Genomic DNA, 23,267 nt, shown 5'->3' on the forward strand with positions numbered 1-23,267 from the left:
ACACTTGATATTGATTGATAAGGGTATTATGAAGTAAAATGTAGCATATTCACCCCTCTTGCCTCAAGTCTTTCACAGTCCTTGACCCCACTCCCATCTCTGCCCCAAGGCATTCTCTTATCATGTGGTTTGGTGCTAGAAGTCTAGAGATAGCTTAGTTGCTGTGTAATATGGAAATCTTTAGGAGACCAAGTTTAATCCATTACTTTGAGTGCTCTGCAAGAAGGGTTGCAGGGCCTGCTGTGGTAACCCATATCTGTAATCTCTGCTCCTGGAGAGAATGAAGCTATTGGATTGCTTGAACTCAGGAGTTCTGAGCTGTGGTATGGCTAAAATTGATCAGTGTCTAAATTAAATTTGGAACCAATATGGTGAGCCCCTGGAAGCAAGCAGGGAGGAGTATCAAGAGAAGGCAAACCTTCCTTCCTTCCTTCCTTCCTTCCTTCCTTCCTTCCTTCCTTCCTTCCTTCCTTCCTTCCTTCCTTCCTTCCTTCCTTCCTTCCTTCCTTCCTTCCTTCCTTCCTTCCTTCCTCCCTCCCTTCCTTCCTTCCTTCCTCCTTCCCTTCCTTCCTGCATGGGGAATCATATATTTACATGTAGGTGCTCTCCCCAAAGGAGCATAAATTTCCAGAAATAGAGCTCTGTTAAACCAACCCATTCAAATTCAAACAAATCTACTTGACTATGCCTTAAACCCACATCACTCTGGCTTTCACTGATTGGCCAGTAATAAGTTCCAACCCAAGCTTTGGTTGGTCTTTGTTTGGGTTTTGATGAGTCAGAGTGAGTATAAATTGCAATGGTTTCTGTTAGGGCCAGAAACCCTAAGGGCCTTCCCCTCCTAAATTGATATTTTTTTTTAGTAAGTAAAAGAGGCCATATTTTGCTCCATTTCTTACCCAACCTCAAATCACGGAATGGACGTTGCCTCAGAAAACTGAGACCTAGGAAAGACTTACAAGGGGTATGAATTTCTTGAAATGTAGCCCTGGAAACTAGGCATCGATAAAGCCATTCTGATGTATATATGGAGTTACTTGGCTGTGCCTTAAATGCAAATCTCTCTGACTCTCATAGATTGGACAATAATGGGCCCCAACCCAAGCCTCCAGTTGGTCATTGTTTGGGTTTTTGTTGGCTCAGAGTGTAAATAGCAATTGTTTCTATTCTGGCCAGAAACCCTGAGGGGCTTCCTCTCCCGAATTGGTTTTTTTTTTTTAAAGTAGGTAAAAGAGGTCATTTTCCCCCTCATTTCTTACCTAGCCTTAATCATTGAATGGGTGTTGCCTCAGACAGAGACCTGGGAAAGACCTTAGCTTAAAAAGGCCAACATCTCCTACTGTATCCTGGGCCATCTCCAGTCATCCTGATCTGTGTTTTGCCACTGGACCCAAAGGGCTCTGGAGGAGAGAGGGAGGGTGGTAACTTTGCACACTCCTGCCTCATTCAAATCCAGTTCACTTGCAAATCAACCTATTGCCTTCCTGAGACCCTTGGTCCTCTTCTGGAATGAAGGAGAAACGACCACAACAAAATCAACAACAGTCTATTACACATTTCCATGTGGATGTTATAGTAATAACACAAATTTAGCCAATTTCAAATACCTGAAAGTAACTTAGCCTCCTTAGGTCTCAGCTCTGTCATTTTTAAGTAAGGAAGTGGGACTAGGTGTGCTCTGAGGTCCCTTCCAGGTCCAGTTTTATAATTCTATGTCAAACCTGAACTTATTAGCCATTCCTTGCCTCTTTTGTCTGACTTCATTGTTTCTTTCTATGGTGCCATCCTTATACTCTGTCTCTCATATTTGTAGTATTAAAGTAATCTTTTACTGTTTTCTTTCCCTTGACTCTCATGCAGAGTCACTAAGTTCAATCAATTACTTCTTGGCAATGTCTCTTCATCTCCTCCACTGTATTGTGATGGCTACTAGCCTGCTACATGCCCTCATTACTAACTGCCCAGAGGATGACCATCTTCCTAGATGGTCTTAGCATTTCCATTTTGTTCTTGTCCAATTTAATCTTCAACTCACTGTTGGAATAATCTTCTTTATATATTTAACAAATCACATTGCTCTTGCTCAAATATGGTTCATGATCTCCTCTGGAATAAAGTTCATTTTCTATTGCTTGGAATTCAATTCCTCTACAGTATGGCACTACCTTAACTTTCTAACCACATCTCATATAACTCTTCTCCATATACTCTACATTACAATGAAACCGGAGTACTTTCTATCCTTCAGATTTGCCATGGGCACTCTAACACCCATAAATTTGCTCATGCTATTCCTGTTGTTGGGGATGCTTTGCTTCCCTCTCTTGACCTGTTGAATTCATAGCTACCCTTTAGAGCCCAAGTCAGATGCCACCTCTTCCAGGAAGCCTTCCCTTGGTCCCTCTAGTTGGTAGTGATTTTCTGTCATGATCACATAACATTTTGTTTTGCACCTCACTAATGAATTTGCAAAGTAATATCGTGCATTATAGTCATTCTTGTTTATTTTCTTATCTCCTGTAATGGTAAGGGAATTTGAAGATTTTTCCTGTCCCTTAATAGGCATATATATATATATATATATATATATATATATATATATATATATATATATGTGTGTGTGTGTGTGTGTGTGTGTGTGTGTGTGTGTACAAGCCACCTGGCTTTGAAAACCCAGATGTTGGTGTTTCTCTGTAATTAACTATGTATATATGTAATGGTCAGACCGCTAGAAACCCTGTTGGTCTGTTGAATTGCGTTATTTTCCCTGTCTGTATTTCTTGTCTGCTTATGATTTCTGTTTGTATTTTCTGAAGTTCAGGGTGCTGACTTTTTCCCTGAACTAAGCAAATGATATATATGATCATTTAAAGTAAAATTGTGAACCCCTTTTTGAGTTGCTTCCCTCTAGAAAAGCAGATCAAGAACCTGTACTAGCAGCTATACTGGGTATGCTAGGGTGCTTGCTGTTACATCCCTTTACAAGACTGTAAATTCTATAAATGCATGGGCATTCTCTCTCACTGGCTAGCACAGTGCTCTTACAGTATATGGGCTTAATAAATGTTTATTCAGGGACAGCTAGGTGGCGCAGTGAATAGAACACCGGCTCTGGAGTCAGGAGGACCTGAGTTCAAATCCAAGCTCAGACACTTGACACACTAACTAGCTGTGTGACTTTGGGCAAGTCACTTAACCCCAACTGCCCTCCAAAAAGCAAAATAATAATAATAATAAAAGTAAATGTTTATTCAGTGAATGAATGAATGACCCTGCCAATGAACCATATGTCTCTACCATCCTTCAATGTGCAACTTTAAACTTCAACCTTCCAGGAAACCTTCTCTGATGATATGAAAGAAGAGACTCTGTGGTAGCTTCTAGCATCAGACAGATGACTCAGAAACATCAGATATCCTTTTGGGATCATTTCTGTATGAGTGGGAGGCAGTGCAGGTTAGAGATTTCCAAAACTATTGATTCATTTATATTCCAGACTTCTCCCTTGTCTCCCCCTAAACTAAAAGAAGATTGTTCACACTTTGGCACAGGTATTCTGCCTCTGAGGGATTCTGACTCACTGGAGGCTGTAAGTCTGATATTTGCTCGACCTTTCGTAAGTCACTTTTGGCCCTTAAACTGGTAGCACTTACTGGCCTAAGGGCTCTATTCATGAACACAAGCCATACATGATTGGAGTGCATTGTTCTTTCATTTTTCTTTTCCACTGGAGTTGGCATGTGTACCATATGTGTGATTCAGAAACCAAAATTCCAATTCTCAGTGAGAAGTCCTGACATGTGGCACACATTTACACAAAGAATTCAAGCATAGACATGGAAAGAGAAGGCCTTATTGGGGTAGTGTTTAATTTGAATTGTTTGTGGTATGATGTGTAGCTAAGCACATTTATATATATATATATGTATGTATATACATAAAAGACAAATATACATGTATATGCATATATTTACCCATCCTTATATCTCTTAAAAGGTGATTTCATGATTTCAATGGATATTATTGTAAATATCTTCTGTATATTTGAGGGATGATGATAATGATAATGAAAGTAGTAATAAAAAGATAAGTAACAAAAAAATTAGCATAGAATTAGAGTTGGAAAGTGACTCAGCATCCATCTGGGCCAACCCCTCCATTTTATGAATGAGGAAACTGAGGCCCACGGAAGTTCAGTGACTTACCCAGAGTCATATAGGTAGGCACACTACCATTTAGATAGCCTTTATAAGATTTCCAAAGCATTATTCTCACACAAGTACGTAGTCCAAATATCTTTATTTTACAGAGAAGAAATTGAAGTTCAGACAGATTAAGGGAATTCTGAGCCCAATCTTTTTACAACTTGCTCAATATATCCCACAGCTAATAAATATGAGTGCCAGGATTCAAACCCAGGGCTTTTGGATCCAAGACTCCTGGTCTTGACACTAAGTAGGACAAGGGTATTGTGCTTTCTGAACAAGAAGCCTAATTCCATTTTTTGCTTATTCCTCCTCATCTTTCTCCTTTAAGGAAATGGGCCACCCTGCTCCATAGTGGGTAGAAGGTTATTCTCCCTCCTGTCCCTCCCTCTCAGCTTTTTCCTTTTCAATCAAGCTTCAGACTCTCAAATAGCAGTTCCAGTTAATTTTCAGAAATTCTAAGGAAAAGGGGGGTGATTGGATCACCTCTTGTTGTCCCAGGATTTTCATGAAAAAAAAGAAGGCAAAGGGTTATGCTTGTGCCAGAATTATTTGACTCTTTCGATTTCTTCAGAATTAATTAAGATTTTAAAAATAAAGTAAAAAAGAATGCTTATGGCAAACATCTATTAAGCTCGTATGGTTGCTGAACTCATTAAGGGCTTTCCCAAGAAAAACACAGAACCACCTCATAGCAAAGTAATGAAATCCAATTGAAGCTGTTACTTTTGGCATTGGAGTTAATCTTTTATACATACGTCTGATGCTGAAGATTCTGGATCGCTTTCCTTTCTGAAGAACAGACACTGTGTTCTAGGTTGGATTTTTACTATTGTGTCTTTTATATGGAGAACAAGGACCCTGTATGGAGAGTTAAGCCTGTGAAAAGCTAGCCCCTGCTTTGCAGCCTGATAAACTGAGGGAGGTGATTGTAACCTTTCTCCAACCCCAGGGTGGGGGGAGAAATACCACAACCAGAAATAATTTATAGAGCTAGGGTCTTGCTGAATATAAAACATTTTGCCCACTCTAAAAAAATAAAAAAACAAAAAAAATGCTCTGAGTTCTACAAAGGTGCAGTCCATAAATTGGAGAATTTGCAGCCAGCTGTAGGCTGAATTCCCCAAGGCACTGCAAGCAGGTGGTTTGAATTCTACTGACAGGTGTTATCTACTTCCTGTGTCAAGGACAGCAGGCTTTCTACCTCTTGCACAAACACTGGAACCAAAATATTTCTTTTTAAGGAAACCTTTCAAAGCCAAACTGATTTGTTTCTGTCACAATCTAGAGGCTAATTCCCTCTGTGATGTTAGTTACGGCCCTAATTACACAATATCGAAAGTGCTTGCTCTGCACCTCACAATGTGCTGGAATAACTGGATTTGTTTTGGCTCCACTGTTCCCGCTTGCTCAATATTCTGAATCTTGGCAATGAAAGGAGAGTCAGAGTCCAAGCACATATGACTTGGAGTTTGCAATGCAGGGATATGTGAGGTCTCTGTGTGTCTCTGTGTACTTATTGCTATTAAAACAGCACTGGCATTTGGGTTAGGAAAATGTTTGCTTTGTATAACTTGAAGAAAAAAAGAAATGGAAAGGGATGAGATGATAAATGACCAGGTAAACATTATTGGCTTGCAAAAAAGTATTCATCTAAGTGTATCCACTAGTGATATTCTTTGGAATCTAGGCAAGCTGGTAGGGAGAGAATGATAAGGAAAGGAGTGGGGATCCAGTTGTGAGAGAAGCCAAGTTGGGGCCAGCACTTGTCAGTTCTCCTAACTCACTACTTTGTCTTCCTGTCATGATAATAATTCATCTTTTTATAGCACTTTAAAGTTTGCCATATACTTTCCTCAGCAGAAATGTGTGAAATAGGTGCTACAAGGAATATTATTCTCATTTTAAAGAGAATGAAACGAGGGCTCCAAGAGATATGGAAGTGATACATAAGCATATTATCATTCTTGGCTCAGAAAAACCTTTATGCTTGTGACCTAAGGACAAGGTACAGCATCAGGGGCTGAGCCAGGGAGTATCTTATTTTCTCTTTGTAGAGTTATGCCCCTCATCTGGAGGGTACTTGAGTAATCTCCAAGTACATCTTGGTTCTAACTCATGTCTAGGTTTCCTCAAATGAGTATAATAAAATACCATCTCCTTTATAGACACATGAGGTAGCAATGAATGTGAGCAGGTTAGTTTTTATTTCATCCTGAGAAGAGATAATGTGGAGGATTCACAGGGCCCACAAACACATATAGCACTCAAGTAAATTCAAATAGGTTTCCCTCAAGGAGAAACTATAGTTGGGATTGCCAACTTTGACATTTCAGCGAGTCACTCTTTCCCAAAGGGTTTTATATAATAACCTTGAGAATCAAAGTATCACTGTATTCAGACTTTGCTCAGGAAACAATCATATTTTGAACTGCTGCTTGTTTAACACCCACCACATTCATTAGATGTGCACCGTACAAATATCTCATTACAATAGTGGTGGTAGTAGCATTGGCAAGGTTTGTATTCCTTACCTTTCCCCCTAGTGATGTGAGTTCAGTGGTGGTGGTGGCAAAGTTCATGTAGCTTACTTTTTCCCCTAATGATATGGGTTTAGTGTCTCAACTATAGGTGCCAAATGGATAATCCTCTCCCTTAACCAAGACTGGATACTGTTCAAGAGCTATGTGGGAAATCTTCTTTTTCTAGGCTTTTGGACATCTAAAATCTAAAAAATGAGAACTCTCATACTTGGACTACCTATTAGGGAAGTCATGGACTGGTCTTGCCAAGGAAATCTCACTTCTCCTGCAAAAAGGCTAAAGGATCACACTGCATAGGAAATTCCCCTTCTCTGCATAGGAAGTTGAGTTTCATAATCATTGTCCATGAACTGTCCTCTCAGGTTATATCTACTTCTGCATAAACCCTACCAATGCCACAGCTGCTGCCTTCTTTTGGGATAGAAAAGTCTATTATTAGGAACTCTAGCCACTGAATTATGCTCATAAAGCTGGGTAAACTTATATAACTCTTAAATGTCTTTGCCCCAAGGTAGCTATTATTAGTTCCAGGTGGGAACAAAGATTCTATGTAGGCCCCTCTTTCAAAAGAGTCAGTCCCTCTCTACCATTTGCTGGTCTGTCTCCTGAACAGGGTAAGACAAAACAGAATGTTCCAAAGGGTCAAGATAGTCTGTTAGTTTATTTTTTTTTTTTGGACCATAGAGAGAAATTCTTCATCTTCCTTTGACAAGGCTGTACTCCTAAGTTCTGGTCAGACAGTATAAACCTTGAATCTATTATGTACAATTTGCTTTTCCTTTGAAATATATAATAAAATTATTTAAAAGGAATAGCAAGTTGCACGTAACAGCTTTCCAGTTTCACGTGCAGTCGTCTTTTTTTTAATACTATGTTAGGGAAATACTTGTTTTATTTTATAAATTAAAAATAAAATACATTTAAGAAATAATATTGGAGACAGTGCTAGTTACTGGAATCCAATGAAGTCTTACTGATTGTCCTCTTAATGCATTAATATCTGTGTCCATTCTTGCCAGGTGAAGAGACAGTCAAATTGATGGGAGGGAAGAACCCTTTAAAAGTAGGATCATAGACTACAATCTCAAAATTGTTTCCAAGGTCTTCTAACCTAAGCCCTTCATTTTATAAGTAGCCTAGTTTGTATCTACAACCCATCTGACGTACTGTCATCTCTGTGCCCCAGGATTGTGCCGCCAATAAAGTTTTCAAAGGCGGATAGGCTGCACAAATTTTGTTTGAACTCAAAAGTGCTAAAGGTCTAGGGAAGAAATGAAGTAGGACATAAACTCTTGAATGTGGAAGGATATACAAAGGAAGACAAGGTGGCATCCATCAACAAGGAGAGAGACTTCTTCTGTCCCAGAATCTGTATTTCTGTGATGAGACTATGTTAGTGAATCTGTGTCTTTGGGCAGAAAATGACTCAGGAGGTGATTGATGAGTAAGGGGTGGCTTTGCATGATGAGTATGGAATGGCTGGAAGATGGGCTTGAGTTCAAGAGGAATCAGTGTTCAATTTGAGAATGCAAGGGTCTCTACTTGGGGAGGACACAGGAAGCAGCTGAGACAGACTGGGTCCAGAGTGCCATAACTGATTGGAAATGGATCCTAGAAAACTCTGAGTAAAGTACATAAAACATTCAAATATCTTAGAGATTTCTCTGAAAATCAAATGGTGAAGCACTAGCTTACTCTGATATTGGAAATGTTTATTAACTCCAATATTGGGGGGGACTGGTGAGGAGAGGTCTGGGTATAATCACAGGAACCATGACTGGAAACTCCTGGGATTAGGGTATCCCTGTGGAGTTAAATACAATTTGGGTATAATTGGATATAATTGGGTATAAGAGCAAATTGGCTATGTAAAATTTGAGCACAGAGCCTGAGGAGTGATTCTTTTCATATATTTTATTTTATTTCTTTCTACTTCTGTGAGTAGGACTAAATACTATATAGAGTTAAACAATTCTTACAGGATTGACTCCATTAGGCCTACTCATGTGGTTAGGGTTCATTGAAAGCATAAAGGGAAGAGGGTAGAGCTTCTTTCTGGATAAGGGCTGGGCCAAGATTCTATCTGGATAAATCTACAGTGACCACATCTCTAGATTTAACTGATGAGTACAGCTATCCATGAAAAGGTACTCTGGTTAAGTGTTGAGTGAATTGGAATCATAATGGGATTATCAGCACCTGGGCCTTCATCATTAAAAGGAATCTGGTAATTGCTTAGCAATATTCATTGGTTTTAAAATATGGATGAGTAAACTGAGGTTGAGTTTATATGTATATGCACACAACATGTACATGTGTATTATATTATATGCATATACATAACACATAAATACACACATATATGTCTGTACATTATATAATATATACACTGATGGATAAACTCTATATTCATCCAATTTTGTGTATATGGGTGTACATACACACATATATGTATCTATATGTTATATATACATAATATATATAAAGAGAGAGAAAGGCAGAGAGAGAGTCATCTGAGAAAGTAATTTTTTTTTTGGAGGGAGGAATAAAAGCAATTGGGGTTAAGAGACTTGTCCAAGGTCACACAGCTAGTTAAATATCAAGTTGTCCCAGGCCAAATATGAACTTGGGTCCTCCTGACTTCTGTTCTGGTGCTCTACTCATTGCATCACCTAGCTGCCCCCTGGTTTTTTTTTTAAAGTCATTTTTAACCTATTTTTTCCTGTGAGAAAAATTAGGAAAAACACTTTTGAATGATTATAAATCTCACTTAGAAATTCCTACATTACTTTAGCCAAGGACATAAAGAAAACAGTACATACATAAATTAATAAACATAAAGTAATATGAGGAGGGAGAAATCTCTGACACCTGGGAAAATCCAGAGTGTATTTCACAAAAGATTTGGTACATGAACTGAGGGAAGTTAAATATTGTGAGAATCAGAAAGGTAGTAGTGCATTACCGATTTTGCATATTTATGTATGAAAAGCCATTTTTGGAAAACAGCTATTCATTCACTTTGGTTATGATATGAAATGAGGGTGGAAAGCCTGATTGTGAAGGACCTTGATTCACCTGCTAATTTTGTATTTCTTTTTAAAGACAACAGGGCACCCACCATTTAAGGGTTTTCAGTGGGGAAGTGATGTAGTCAGATCTATGCATTAGGAATTTTAATTTGGTAGCTATCCAGATTGGAATAAGGAGAAGCTGGAAGAAATAAGACCAAAAAAGAGAGTATTATAAGAGACCAGGAGAGAAGTCAGGAAGGTCTGAGCCAAGATGCTGTGAGTGATGAACAGGTAACAGATGGAAATAATGTTATGAACATAAATTAATAAGATATAGCAACCAATTCTTATGCTTCCCCTCTCTCCCAGCTTTATCTTCCCTTTCCTTCTTCCATTCCTCTGGCCCTCTTTCCTTTTCTCCTTTCTTTCCTTTGATCGTTCTTCCTGTCTTCCCTTCTTTATTATCTGTCTTCCATCTCATACTAGTAGTAGTCTATGCTTAATCCTCTAAAGAGGTGCTCATGCCTAATAGAGGCTGAAGTGAGCAGTAAATATCAGTCATTTTGACATAGTTTGCTCAAAGTTTTTGTTTCCTGTTCCGACATCCTTGACAATGTGAAGGAGAGAAGTTCCTAGACATAGGTTACTGTGGAAGAAGGACTTTATTTCCTAAACATCCTTAGCTTGCCCCTTCTACTCTCCCATAAATCAGAAAGCAAGGTTGTAGTTGTAGAAGACTGGGTGATATTGGGTTTTTCAGATGGGGAATCTATGTACTCTAAAGTATAAAGCATCAATCCTCCATCTATGTCCTGCCAAAAGTATATAGCATCTCTCCATGCTTGGCTTTTTTTTTAAAAAAGGCGGGGGTTGTTTTTTTTTTAATAGCATTTATGATAGGTTGCCTAGCAGAAACATTCAAGGAGAACTTGATTAGATTTTTAACAATATCTCAAACTCTTAATTGTTTAGTGCAATGATTTCCAGCCTGTGGGCATTGATGCTCTGTGGGTTTCAGAAGTTATTTCCATGGGCCTAGCCCATTAAATGATCCAGCAAAACAAAGAAACAGAGAAGCAGGCATATTTCCTTTAGACGGAATTAATACTATGTCTCTCATATATATGCACTGATATTTTTCAAATGGTGATAAATGCTATCTTAATGAAAATATGATTTCATTTAAAAACATTACTCAGTTCATAGGAGCTGGTTGTCATGCCTTCTATCAAAAGATACCAATAGTACAATTACCTTTATGTGGTGGTCCTTGAAAGTTCTTTTTTGTTTTGTTTGTTTGTTATTTTAATTTAGAAGAGGCATTCATACTTGAAAAGGTGGGAGCCATTGATAGTACAATACTGGTTGAACTTCTAGAATTAGAAGTTCTAGAACCTAGCACTTTATGTGTATTTACTAACAGCTGATTAATTGAATCAGTTTCAAAAGAGAGGCACCCTTGTCCTGTCATTGCTCTGTCATTAACTAGCTGTGTAGCCTTGTTTAAGTCACCTAACTTGTCTGGCTCTTAGTCTCTTCATCTCTTAAAAGGGCATAATTATGCTTGTTCAACCTTACAGGTTTTGTGAGGATTGAATGACAGAACTCTCCACTTGGCATTTGCTACCCTACCTGGTTTCAACTACATGAAACAAGATACCCCTTCCAGGATAGGCTCATCACTTCTAAACTCACCACCAAGCCTTGATTGATACCACCTCCCTCATCCTCCTCTTCACTCTGGAGGGCTGAGGACCAAATGCCTCCTAATGCCTTCCTTTATAGAGAGCAGAAACTGAACTTTCAAATCACTTCACTTCACATCTGCTTCCCTTCCTCGTTTCAGCTGCCGTAGAACAAGATGCTCCCATGCTCAGTACCTCCTGTCTTCCCTTGTCTTCCCCTCCCTCCCCAACTTTCCTACCTCCTTTTGTGTGTTCTCTCCCCTTCAAATTATAACCTTGTTTATTAATTGTATCTGCAGTCCTTGGCACAGTGGCTGGCACATTGTAGGGGCTTAATAAAAGTTTGTTGGACTGGAAAATGAGATTATTGAAAGAGGCTTGAATAAGAATGGAACACTCACTATACCAAGTACAAGGTCTTGTTAAGGACAACAATAAAGAAACTCATAGCAATTTTTCTCCTTTGCAAACTACGTAGTTTTCTTAATGTTTTGACAAATTGAGCCTGGATTGTCCTGAAGCCTTCCTGTTAGGAAGTTAGGTGCTTAGGGAGATGCATCAATTCTTTGAGGCAGCAAATATGGCATTTACTTCCTTCCTATCCTTGACTAGGGAAGGTCACATCTGACCAAGGAGCCAGCAAAGTTAAGATTGAAGAAAGTATCCTGGGGGTGATAATTCCTCAAACTTGTATGATTTTTTTCAATTAACAAAGCAATGGCATATTCATTAATTCCTTTGATTCTCACAACAACCCTGAGAGATTAATAGAGTATACACTTTGAAGTATAATTTTAGTTGGAAAACACTGATTGGGCCTCCCATTTTACATATATTGTAACTGACCACAAGGAGATCAAATAGCTTGACTAAGTTTACATAGCTAGGAAGCAGATAGAAAGATGGATAGGTTCTATCTATCCATCCATCCATCCATCCATCCATCCATCCATCCATCCATCTATCTAGTTACATATAGGTGTTCAGAGGAAAGAATTGTCCTGAGCCATACACACACATATCTATGATATACACACATACATATACATATATATGTAAATTATTTGTGTATATGTATGCATGTCTGTATAGACATATATACAAGCCTGTATGCACACATATACATATACACATATATGTAGAATATAGATAACTGTGTAGTTATATACGATTCTATCTTTCTATCAGTTATCTATCTGTTGTCATGATGGCTAATCAGGCCTTCTGACTCCAAGCCCAGATGCTCTCCATTGCAGTGACACAATGGCAGGTATGTAAGAACCTGCCTTGTGCAGCTGGATCAGTATTTCCCAAAGTAAACTTTGTTCCTAATAAGGAAAATCTCTAAATTCTCTCTATTAGCGACTTCAGTCATTTGCTTTCCCAGAAGGTTTTCAAAATCACTTCTTGTCTCCTTTGGTTAGGGGTGACCTTCCTTATCCAGATCAGGAAAATCTGATAAAATACCACTATAGTACAGTCTTCAACTCTGCTTCTTCTAAGGGCCCCTTAGTTGCTTTTATATAGCTTACCTTGAAAGACTTTCCCAGGGAAATGCAACCATGGTGAATTTATTTTTTCTTCCTTAAAAGATTTTTATAGCCTCATAGCTGATCTCAAAATATGCATGAAGATTCTCCCTCAATGTATAGCTGTTTCCTTTCCCCTTTTGTGTCTCTTTGACAAAGTGATAATTCCTTAGACAAGGTGTCAATTCACCTTACCTTTAATCCATGTTGATGAAGCCTTTGTCCTAGCACTGACAATTTCACAGTGATTCTAGCACCTGAGTTATGCTTTAAGGTTTGACCTTTAAAATGGAGATAAGGTACAGAGTTGGCCTATACACAGCCACAGACTGGAGAAAAGGCCTACTCATGCATGTAGTATCTCTAGAAGACCATAAGGCTCCAGGGAAGGAAGAAACTGACACATGATGGAGACACAGAATCAGAGGAGGGTTAAAAGGCTGGAGGGAGGACCTAGAGAGAGAGCAGTACATATGTAAAGCCCTTCAGGACAAAAGGAACTATCCCCAGACAGGGAGGAAAGAGTGGAGGTTTAAATAGGAAAGAACAGTAGAGCAAGGGATGGTGATGTGGAAGAACAATCTAGACCTGTCTTTTGCTGGTACTTTCAATTGTGTACCTTATGTTGGTCTGCAGAGAGATGGCCTCTCCCAGAGGAGAGGGCTGTTAAGCTCCCTCACAATGCTGAATTCTTCTCCTTATTGGGATTAGGAGTTCAACTGCAGGTTTACACCATGAGGGAGGGACTTTTGGACCCTCTGTGGTGACTTATAGGTCATCAGAGAGAATTGTCCTAAAATTTTATAGGCTTTTGTACAAGTCTTTTGTGTTTCCTTTGGGGTTAAACACAGCCAATCCTATATTTGTCCTTTTCTCAGCTTTAATATTTGAAAGGGTATTTAGTATTTTCACAAGTCAACTTCTGATGGAAATCCTCTGTGGGGGTACAAGCAAATTCTGAGGTTTTCAAAGGAGAACCTGGGTGGGGGCAAAATGAATATTATGAAGTCATCAAGTTTGAACTTGATCCATGTGAGGCTATGTATCCAAAGTTCTGAGATATGGGCCACATCTTGGAGGTAGGTCTAGAATGCTTTTTTTTTAATTTGAGCTAGAGTGGTAGTGTGTATGTCAGGACAAATTCTCTTACTCCTCAAACTGTATCGGATAGTTCACATTTATTTTAAGAAATGAGGATATTGGAAGAGATGATCATTCTAGCCTGACATTGTATGATTCTATGAAAGAAAATCATATTTATGACTAAAGAGTTCTGGAGGAAGATAAGACCTCCCACATCTTCTTGTCATGGAGCCTGACATTTCCTCATTAGAGAATTAGTTCCTAAGTCAATTAGTCAACAAATTATGAAACACTTTTAAAGGATGGCTCTTGTTAAGATAAAATGTCCCTTGGAGGCTCACTTTCAATGTCAGTTGTAAAGAGCTCAGTGTAAATTAGTCCATTAGAGTCTTTCTATTTGTGACAGTTAGCTGATAGTGGGTTTTTATAAGAGAAGGGATGGCAGAGAAGGCTGGACGATGAAGCACCAACCATCTTGTCTTACAGGCAGATGGGGTCAAGTGTTCTGGGAAAATCATGGGGAATGTTGGGCTTGAACACATTAGGAATGGAAGGAGGACAAGTTAGGAGCTGACTGGGAATGAGAAAAGAGAAGTACAGAAAGCCAAGGTACAAAGGCATCCAAGAAAAAGCATTGCTTCAGAATTATGCCTAAAGTTTTATATCTCATATCTTAGGGCAACTAACTTAAAAGGACACAATATTCCTTTTTGAATTTCATAGAAACAGAATAACAAAATAGCAAAGCAGCAGCAGCAGTAGTAGTAGTGATAGTAGTAGTAGTAGTAGTAGTAGCAGTAGTAGTAGTAGTAGTAGTAGTAGTGGTGGTGGTGGTGGTAGTGGTGGGGGGGTGGTAGGGGTGGTGGGAGTGGTAGTAGTAGTGATAGTAATTCACATTTATATATTTCCATAAGATATAGAAATCATTTTCCACACAATAACCTGTTCTTAATTTAGGAACAGAAATTTAGACTGTAATAGTATGCTGATTATTCAGAGATAGAGGCAGATGTTTTAATGGTCAGGAAATCTTCACGTAAAGTCATCCTTTAACTCTTGATGGAACATGAAAAGTGTAATTTGGAAGAAATGCCAAACCGGGGGTGGCTAGGTGACGCAGTGAATAGAGCACCAGCCCTGGAGTCAGGAGGACCTGAGTTCAAATCTAGCCTCAGACACTAAACACTTACTAGCTGCGTGACCTTGGGCAAGTCACTTAACCCAAATTGCCCTGCCTTCTCCCTCCAAAAAGCAAAAAAAAAAAAAAAAAAAGAAAAGAAATGCCAAGCAGAATGTAGTTTAGTTCTTTTAGTTTTGTCTTACTCCCTTAATAGATTTTAAAAATTGGAATTTAAAAATTTATGAAATAAATTATATGTAGTAATATGGACAGACAAGATGGGCCCTTATAGAATCATATCAATATAGAGATGCCCTTGGGGGTGGCCAAGTGGCTCAGCGAATAAGAGCACCGGCTCCAGTGTTGGGATAACCTGGGGTTCAAATCTGGGCTCAGATACTTAGCACCACACCCAGAAATAACTGGCCATGTAACCTTGAGCAAATTACTTAACCTCGATTGCTTTAAAAAAAAAAAAAAGGAGATGACCTTGAGAGTTCATCATACTTCCTCCTGTCCTCAGGTATACAGGATCAAGTGATTTTTAAGTCCCCCTAGAATGAGGATAATATATATATATATATATATATATATATATATGGAATCAAACAACCTTCCTCAATAGCCCTTTCCAATATTTGTGAATTTCCTCATATGTTATATGAATACTTCATGCTCCATGCTTTTTTTTTCTTTTGCATTTTGTTCTGTCATCAGAGGAGTAGCTGGTAGTCATCTTCAAACCCAAAACTTTTATACTCTTGACATCTAGTAATATTCACCTTTCTGGATATCTCATTTCCATCCAGATGGCCTAGTTTCTTTAACCTTTCTTAATTGATCTTATTTCCCAACCCTCTATTTCTTTCAGAGTGATTTTATCCTCAAATCCTTCCAAATTTTTCGTGTTTCTCTTCCTCTGAAACAGTCCAGAATTGTACTACACATAGAACTTTACTCAGGGGTTGATATATAATGAATATAACTAGAATATATAGTGTAAGTCACCCTTACTTTTGTATCAGCTAGTGGTAGATCAAATGCTTACTGACATTTATTAGTTCTATAAATTGTGGCTGTTCACTTCCCTTTCCTAAGTTTCAGTTTCTTCATATATGAAATGAAGATGATAATACTTGTCATTTATACCTTAGAGAATTGTTATAAATGCTTTTCAGTTTTAAAAATTTTTATATAGAGATCAATTTTTATCCTTTCATAAGCATGGTGCTCTATGGTTAATTCACAATGAGTTTCTTCCCAATGGCCTTTCTTTTCTTTCTTTACATTCTTCTACCTATCTCCCAATCAAACTTATTATTGAACTTCATCCTGTTATGTCCTCTAAAATAGCAAAATTGTTTCAAGTTTCTGATTCTGCCCTTCAAGGTACTGGTTATTTTCCATTGCCATGATCCTGTCTGAAAGTTTAAATGATAATGTGCTACATATCTGTTGTCCAGGTCTTTGAAGAAGTCTATGCTCATGACTATCTAATATCATCAGTGACATGAGTGTTAAAGGCATGTTATAGGGATAGGAATTGGACCTGGATTTTCTACATGAGGAAAACTCCCTCTAACCAAGCAGAATAGCACCTTCTCTGTCTTAGGGAATGGTCTGGCTTGCCCAAAGTCACCCATTCAGTATGTATCAGAATCAAGACGTAAACCCAAGCTGTCCTGACTTTAAAATTGTGTCTCTAGTCACTCATTCACTTATTCATTCAGTAAACATTTTTAAAGTACCTACAATGTGCCAAGCACCATTCTAAATGCTGGGGATACAAAAAGACAGTACCTGCCTTCAAGGAGCTTATAGTCTATGCTAGGTTGCCCCACAAAGATATTTTATGTACTTTCTTAGTTACATAGGTAAATCTTTTTTGGTATATTGATTTCCCTACTATATTGTAGACTCCTAGAAGGCAAAGATTGCATCTCATCTAAACTTTGTCTTGCCATATATAGTTGCTAGAATAGTTCAGCCATGCAGATGCTAATTGCTTAGGGATTATCTATTTCTGTTACTGATGCAAGGGATGCAGCAGGCTGAGGACACAGACTTATATCTGAACCTATTCTGCAAGTTTCTTTTGTGAGCCATCTTTAAAAGCAAAGTCTCATTGTCCCTTCAAGCTACAGTTTCTTCAGCAGAGTAGAAAAGTAGTACCTGAACTCCGAGGTTTTCTGAGAAAGAATCTACATGTGATTCTAAATGACTTTTCCCATATGAAATAAAAAATAAATAATAAAAACACAAAAACAATAACAAACTTTCTTAAATGATGTCTCATTTTTTTAGATATGCATAATTATTTCCCCATTACATTTTGGTCTTTTGTTTTTGTGTCTTTGCAGTGATCGATTCTTTAACTATCAGGTCCTGAAACTTACTTGAAGGTGGGCAGTGATTTTTTTTTAATAAAAAGGTGGCTGAGTAGACTTTAGCAACTACTGACCCCCATGTCTGCTTTCTCAGCACTAGAAAATCTTTATGAGAACGATCTGTATGCATATGGAAGACATCTTCAATGAGAGGGTGCAACGTGTCATGAGGAGAGCACTGCATTTGATGACCAGAAACCCATGTTTTAGAGTTCACTGAATTCTTTATAAACTATGTGACTCCGAGCAAGCCATGCTCCCTCTCAGATTTATTCAGTCTCTCCTATGATCTGGCTCACACTTAGACTGCTTTGCTTAGCACAATTATGAGGAAAAACTTTGTAAAGTGCTTTATACATGTTAATTATCATTTTTATTATCTTTATTTAAAATATGAGGAAGGGACAGACAGGTTTAAGAAGATCCCCCCCAAAATAAGATCTAACAAAGATGGTAATTTCTAATTTATAGCAAGCTAAAGTTTATATACCTGATATTTCATTTAAACACGTGTTCCATTCATTCATTCATCCATTCTTTCACAATCTCTTGATTTAGCAACTACTTGTACAAAACACCAACAAAGGCACTGGTGGACAAATTATATAATAAATGCATGTTTCCTGCCCTCATGGAATTTACTTATGTCTATGCAGTTTAGCCATGAAATTGATGAAGCATATTATATTCATAGGACAGTTGTTTTCAAGACTGTGAAGACTATGATGGAGTTTCTTGATTGTTACAATAAGAGTAGAGTCAATAGGAGACAGTGCAAAAAGCAAAGGGTTTTAGATGTAGAGCTAGAAGGGACCTTAATGGTCATCAAGTCCAACACAATCTCTTCATAGATGTAGAAATTGAGTCCCAGAGTTGTCCAAGTCCACACAGCTATTAAGTATCTGAAACAGGATTCAAACATGCTTCTTCATGACTCTGAGTCTAGGACTCTATTCACCATGCATGCTGCCTATTAATGTCTAAGAAACCACCTTTCCTGGGTTCGAATCCTTACTGTCACTTCCTAATGTATGACTTTGACCAAGTCACTTTGCTCCTTGAAACTTGGTTTCCTCATCTAGAAAATGATGGCACCAGACTTCATGATCTCCAAGGTTCCTTCCAACCAGGGGTGTGCCAGTAAACATTAAACACCTAGATCTCTGAAAATTAAAAAAAAACATACTATACACAAAATACTTTCAAAGTCTTTATGCACATTAACAATTTCTCCATCACTTTCTTTATTCCAGATAATCAACAAATCCATAAATCAAGCTTTAATTTGAAGAATTTGCTGATTTCTGAGGTTTAAATGCTTATATTGAGACATTAACAATTAGCTCTTGCAAGCTTATATGAGCCAGGTTTAGCATACCTTTATTGTAACTCAAATTCAAATAATGGATGTGTGTATACCTCTCTCTCACTATCTACATATATAAATCTAATCACCTATATCTATATCTATGCACAAATATGTGTTGTGTGATTTTACTCCACAATATTGAGTCATGCACTTATAAATCTCCATGTAAATTACATGGGGATTTTTTGTGTGTGAATTAACTCACTTGAAACAAAAAATGGGCAGCTTCCTGTTTGGGAGAACCACCAAGTGAATCCTTATACAAAGTTTAGAACTTTTTTGTATTTGGAATCTTCTTTCCTTAGTGCATTTATTTTATGAATTTATATTTTTGTGTATCATATTTTCTTTGTTTGAATAGAGTGCATATTTATATGCTTTATATTGTTGTACTCAATTATTGTTAATTTATGATTTTGTCCATGTTGCATTGCAATTCAAGGAGGTTTGTAATCTATCATCATATCTTCTAATCAAAAACAATTGTATTAGAAAAATTCTAATTACTCTTGGCCCTGAAAGAAATACTCCAACTATTTGAAACTAGACAGGGATAGAAACATTGGCCAGAGTAGTAATAGAAGCATTTGACTAAAGTGTGCAAGGTAAGTTTCCTTATTTTTTACATAAGGAGGTTGGACTAGGCCAGAGGAATTTAAACAGTGTAGTAAATAGAATATTGAATTTAGAATTAAGAATTCTTCCGTTCAAATCCTACCTCAGACTAGCTGTATGACCCTGGGCAATTCATCTAACTTCTATCTGTCTCAGTTTCCTTATCTGTAAAATGGGACTAATAATATCTACCTGACAAAACTGTGAGAATCAAAGAAGTTAATGCGTGTAAAGTGCTTTGTTGTTGTTCTTACTTGCCGTTCAGTAGTTTTAGTCCTATCTTTGTGACCCCATTTGGGGGTTTTCTTGGTAAAGGTGCTAGACTGGTTTGTAATTTATACGTGTTAGCTATGATTCCTTCCAGTTCTAACATTCTCTGATCAAGATGAACTAATCCAAACTGCTCCATCTTCAAGTAAAAGTTATAACCATTATGTTGGGAAGATAAATAATGGCTTGGAATAATTAGATCAGCAAGGATTCCTTGCTATGAAATAAGTAGGTAAGTGGAGGAAATTGGTAGAGGGCTCTGTGTGGGAGTTTATGGTGGCCTTGACTGTAGGTTTATAAATCTTTGAAAACTTTGAGTTTAATTTTGATTCAGCTTTCCATTGATTTCCTTCTTGCCTTCATGATCAGACCAGCACATTCTGAAAAAAAGATTCCCATTTAATACTCAGTCATTTGGTGAGAGAAATGCTTTCTTGAATTTTCTGGGTAAAAGAGACCAAAAATAAACTTCAAATTGACTTTACTTCTTCTCAAAAGAGAGAGACTCTTTTCCTGTCTGTGGGGACAGATTAGAAACCTTCTGCCAGACAAAGAAAAACAGTCTCTCATTTTTTCCTCAAAGAAAAGTGAAGAAGCAGGACTCTTGCCAACTCATGCTAGAGAAGATTGACACACTGTACTCACTTGGCAGAAACAGAAGCAAAAGCCCAAGAATAAATGCTGGTGATGGTGAGGTTTGAACTACCTGGTTATATTCTAAAAAAGGATGGAGCTCATTTCTTGGTCTTCTTGGTTGGACCAATATGAAATATTGTGTTTTGCTCTTTTCAATCAAATGTTTAAGGGATTCAAAATGATTCCTTTCCAAAAGCTTACTTATTAGCACAATTAGGCCAGCACCTTATGTCTAGGTTTAGAAAGATAACAAATACACTGCTGCTTGGTATTCTTAAACTACTGCTCATATCATACAACATGGCCCTTCCAAAACATCTGTTTGTTATTAAAGGACCACAGTATATTGCCGAATCCCTCTTATCATTCTCTTTGGGATGCATACATCAAATAGCTCAAGTTGAAGAAGCATTTTAAAACTTGGAAAGGCGTTCAAGATAAAAGGCATTTTGAACATATCTAAAGAGAGTTCTTGAAGACCTGTGAGCTGAAGCCCTCTTTACTAAGTAATAGAAGCAGCAGGGTATAGTCCAAAGAAGTTTCTTTCTTTGAAGATCAGAAGCATTTGATTAAACTGTTACCAGTGAAAAGTGCCTCAGAGTTAAACTGTTTGATATCAGCTGCTAAGGCAGTCCTTGCTGAGCATGATAAATACATGAGGTTGGAAATATGTCATACCTTCCATGTGAAAAGGGAGGAAAATCCTTTCATCGAGTAAGAGCCATCTAAAAACAGGCTTCAGGCAGGCCTCCTACACTCTACATTTAAACTCTCTAGATATTTTTCTATTCAGATATTTAAAAGAGAATATCTACAAGCAAAAGCTTCATAACTACGTAAAACCTATTTGATGATTATAATATTGGACCAATTATCAGGACCATACTCTAAAATCCATATTAAAGAGAAATGGGGTGGGAGAGGGCAGTTGGAAATGCAGCTGAGAATGAAAATAAAATTCAAGAGAGAATCTTCTATGAAAGTAAAAAAGGAAATACCTTAAACCTCTGTTATAGGGAGTAGTGGGTTTATTTTGTTTGTTTTTTGGAATTTGATTTTTTAAAATTCACTTTGCTTGAAATTCCTAAGAGTCATCCCCAAATTAGTGATTTTGTGATGTCAGTTGTTTTATCAAAGAGCTCTACCCCAAAAGTTTTTACACATATTCTTTGCAAAAAACTTAAGTGTTAATGTGGTTGTTGATGGTTGTCATTCATTCTCCAGGAGGACCAAAATAATATCACTAAGTTGGGGTCAAGATTCAGTGTATCTGACTGTGGCTGATCAGAACAATATGAGCTTGGAAGACTCTACCATACATCAGGCACTAATAATCCATATGAACATTTGGAGTGGAGATGTCTAGAGTTGCACATCTCACATTTTTTTTGAGCTACTGCAATTCTGCTTCACTCATAGAATACAGTGCCTTCTTTGATGCAGGCATCCCATGCTGGACGGTCCTATTCCAGTTTCTCTCATGTCTTCCACTTGATTCCAGAGATCTTGAGAGAGACCTTGAGAGTGTCTGGGTATCACTCTTTTTGATCTCCATGTGAGCATTTGCATTGTGTGAGTTGTCCATAAAATAGACTTTTAGGCAAATGTACGTGTGGCATTCAAACAATATGACCAGAATACCAGAGTTGCAGTCTTTTCAGTAGAGTTTGAATGCTTAGCAGTTCAGTTTCAGAAAGGACCTCAGTATCTGGTACCTTTTCTTACCAAATGATCTTTAGAATCTTCCTAAGACAATTCAAATGGAAGTGATTCAGTTTCCTGGCATGGCCCTAGTAGACTGTTTAGGTTTCACAGGCATACAATAATGAGGTTGGCACAATGAGTCTGTAGACTTTCAAGCTGACAGTTTAACACCTCTTCTCTCCCACACTCTCCTTTGCAGCCTCCCAAACACTGAGTTGACTCTGGCAATGTATGCATCAACTTCATCATCTATGTGGATATTTCTAGAAAGTATACTGCCAACGTAAGTGAACCTTAACATAGAGTTAAACATAGAGTGAAAAATTTCTTGATTTGCTATGTAATAGATGGTTCCACATATGGATGGTATGGTGCTGGCTGGTGGAGAACTTCTGTTATCTTCTTGTTAATTGTTAGACCAAAATTGAGAACATTATGGGAGCATTCAGCCCATCTCTCCAGGATCATGTTCTTGTCACTAATCAGTATGGTTCCATCAACATGGAGTAGCTGAGATGCACCACAGATCCTTGCCTCATAAATAGCTTCCAGGGCATGATAAAAATGCTTTAAATTGTTACTATCAGTAGAAAACTGAATTTTACATACCTTATTACTAAACCAAGAATAATGTATCTCTCTGAGTTTTACTTGTGCTTTACTTCTGATGGATACATACTGCCTTCTTAGAGATGGATGAAATATCTTGTTGGTAAATTCTATGGAGTTCTCGTTTTTTTCCTTTAGTAGCATCTGAATTTCCCCATCATTTTCATCAAACCAATCTTGATGTTTTCTAGTGTTCTAAACCAGATGAGTAAACACATTGCTGTAAACTAAATCTCTGTAAGCTGCCCACTCCTTTTCTACTTCATTTTTTCCAACTGTGTGTTGGCTCAGCTTTCATTGCAAGTTAGCAATGAACTGTTCACAGAGAAGCACTCTAACCTGCTGACAATAAGTCTTCTGATAGTTATCTTACCTTGGGGCCACCATTTTTGTTGAAAGTGAATGCTTAGCTTAGAGAGGATGTCTATGAATCTATCCACACCTCCATTGCTTTAGTCACTCTCACATCTTGTCTGTCTCTTCTCCTTACAGTGAGTT

Source organism: Petaurus breviceps, unplaced genomic scaffold (assembly GCF_028583685.1).
Source record: "Petaurus breviceps papuanus isolate PSGF00001 unplaced genomic scaffold, PetGlider_PUasm1.0 38, whole genome shotgun sequence".
NCBI lineage: Eukaryota > Metazoa > Chordata > Mammalia > Diprotodontia > Petauridae > Petaurus > Petaurus breviceps.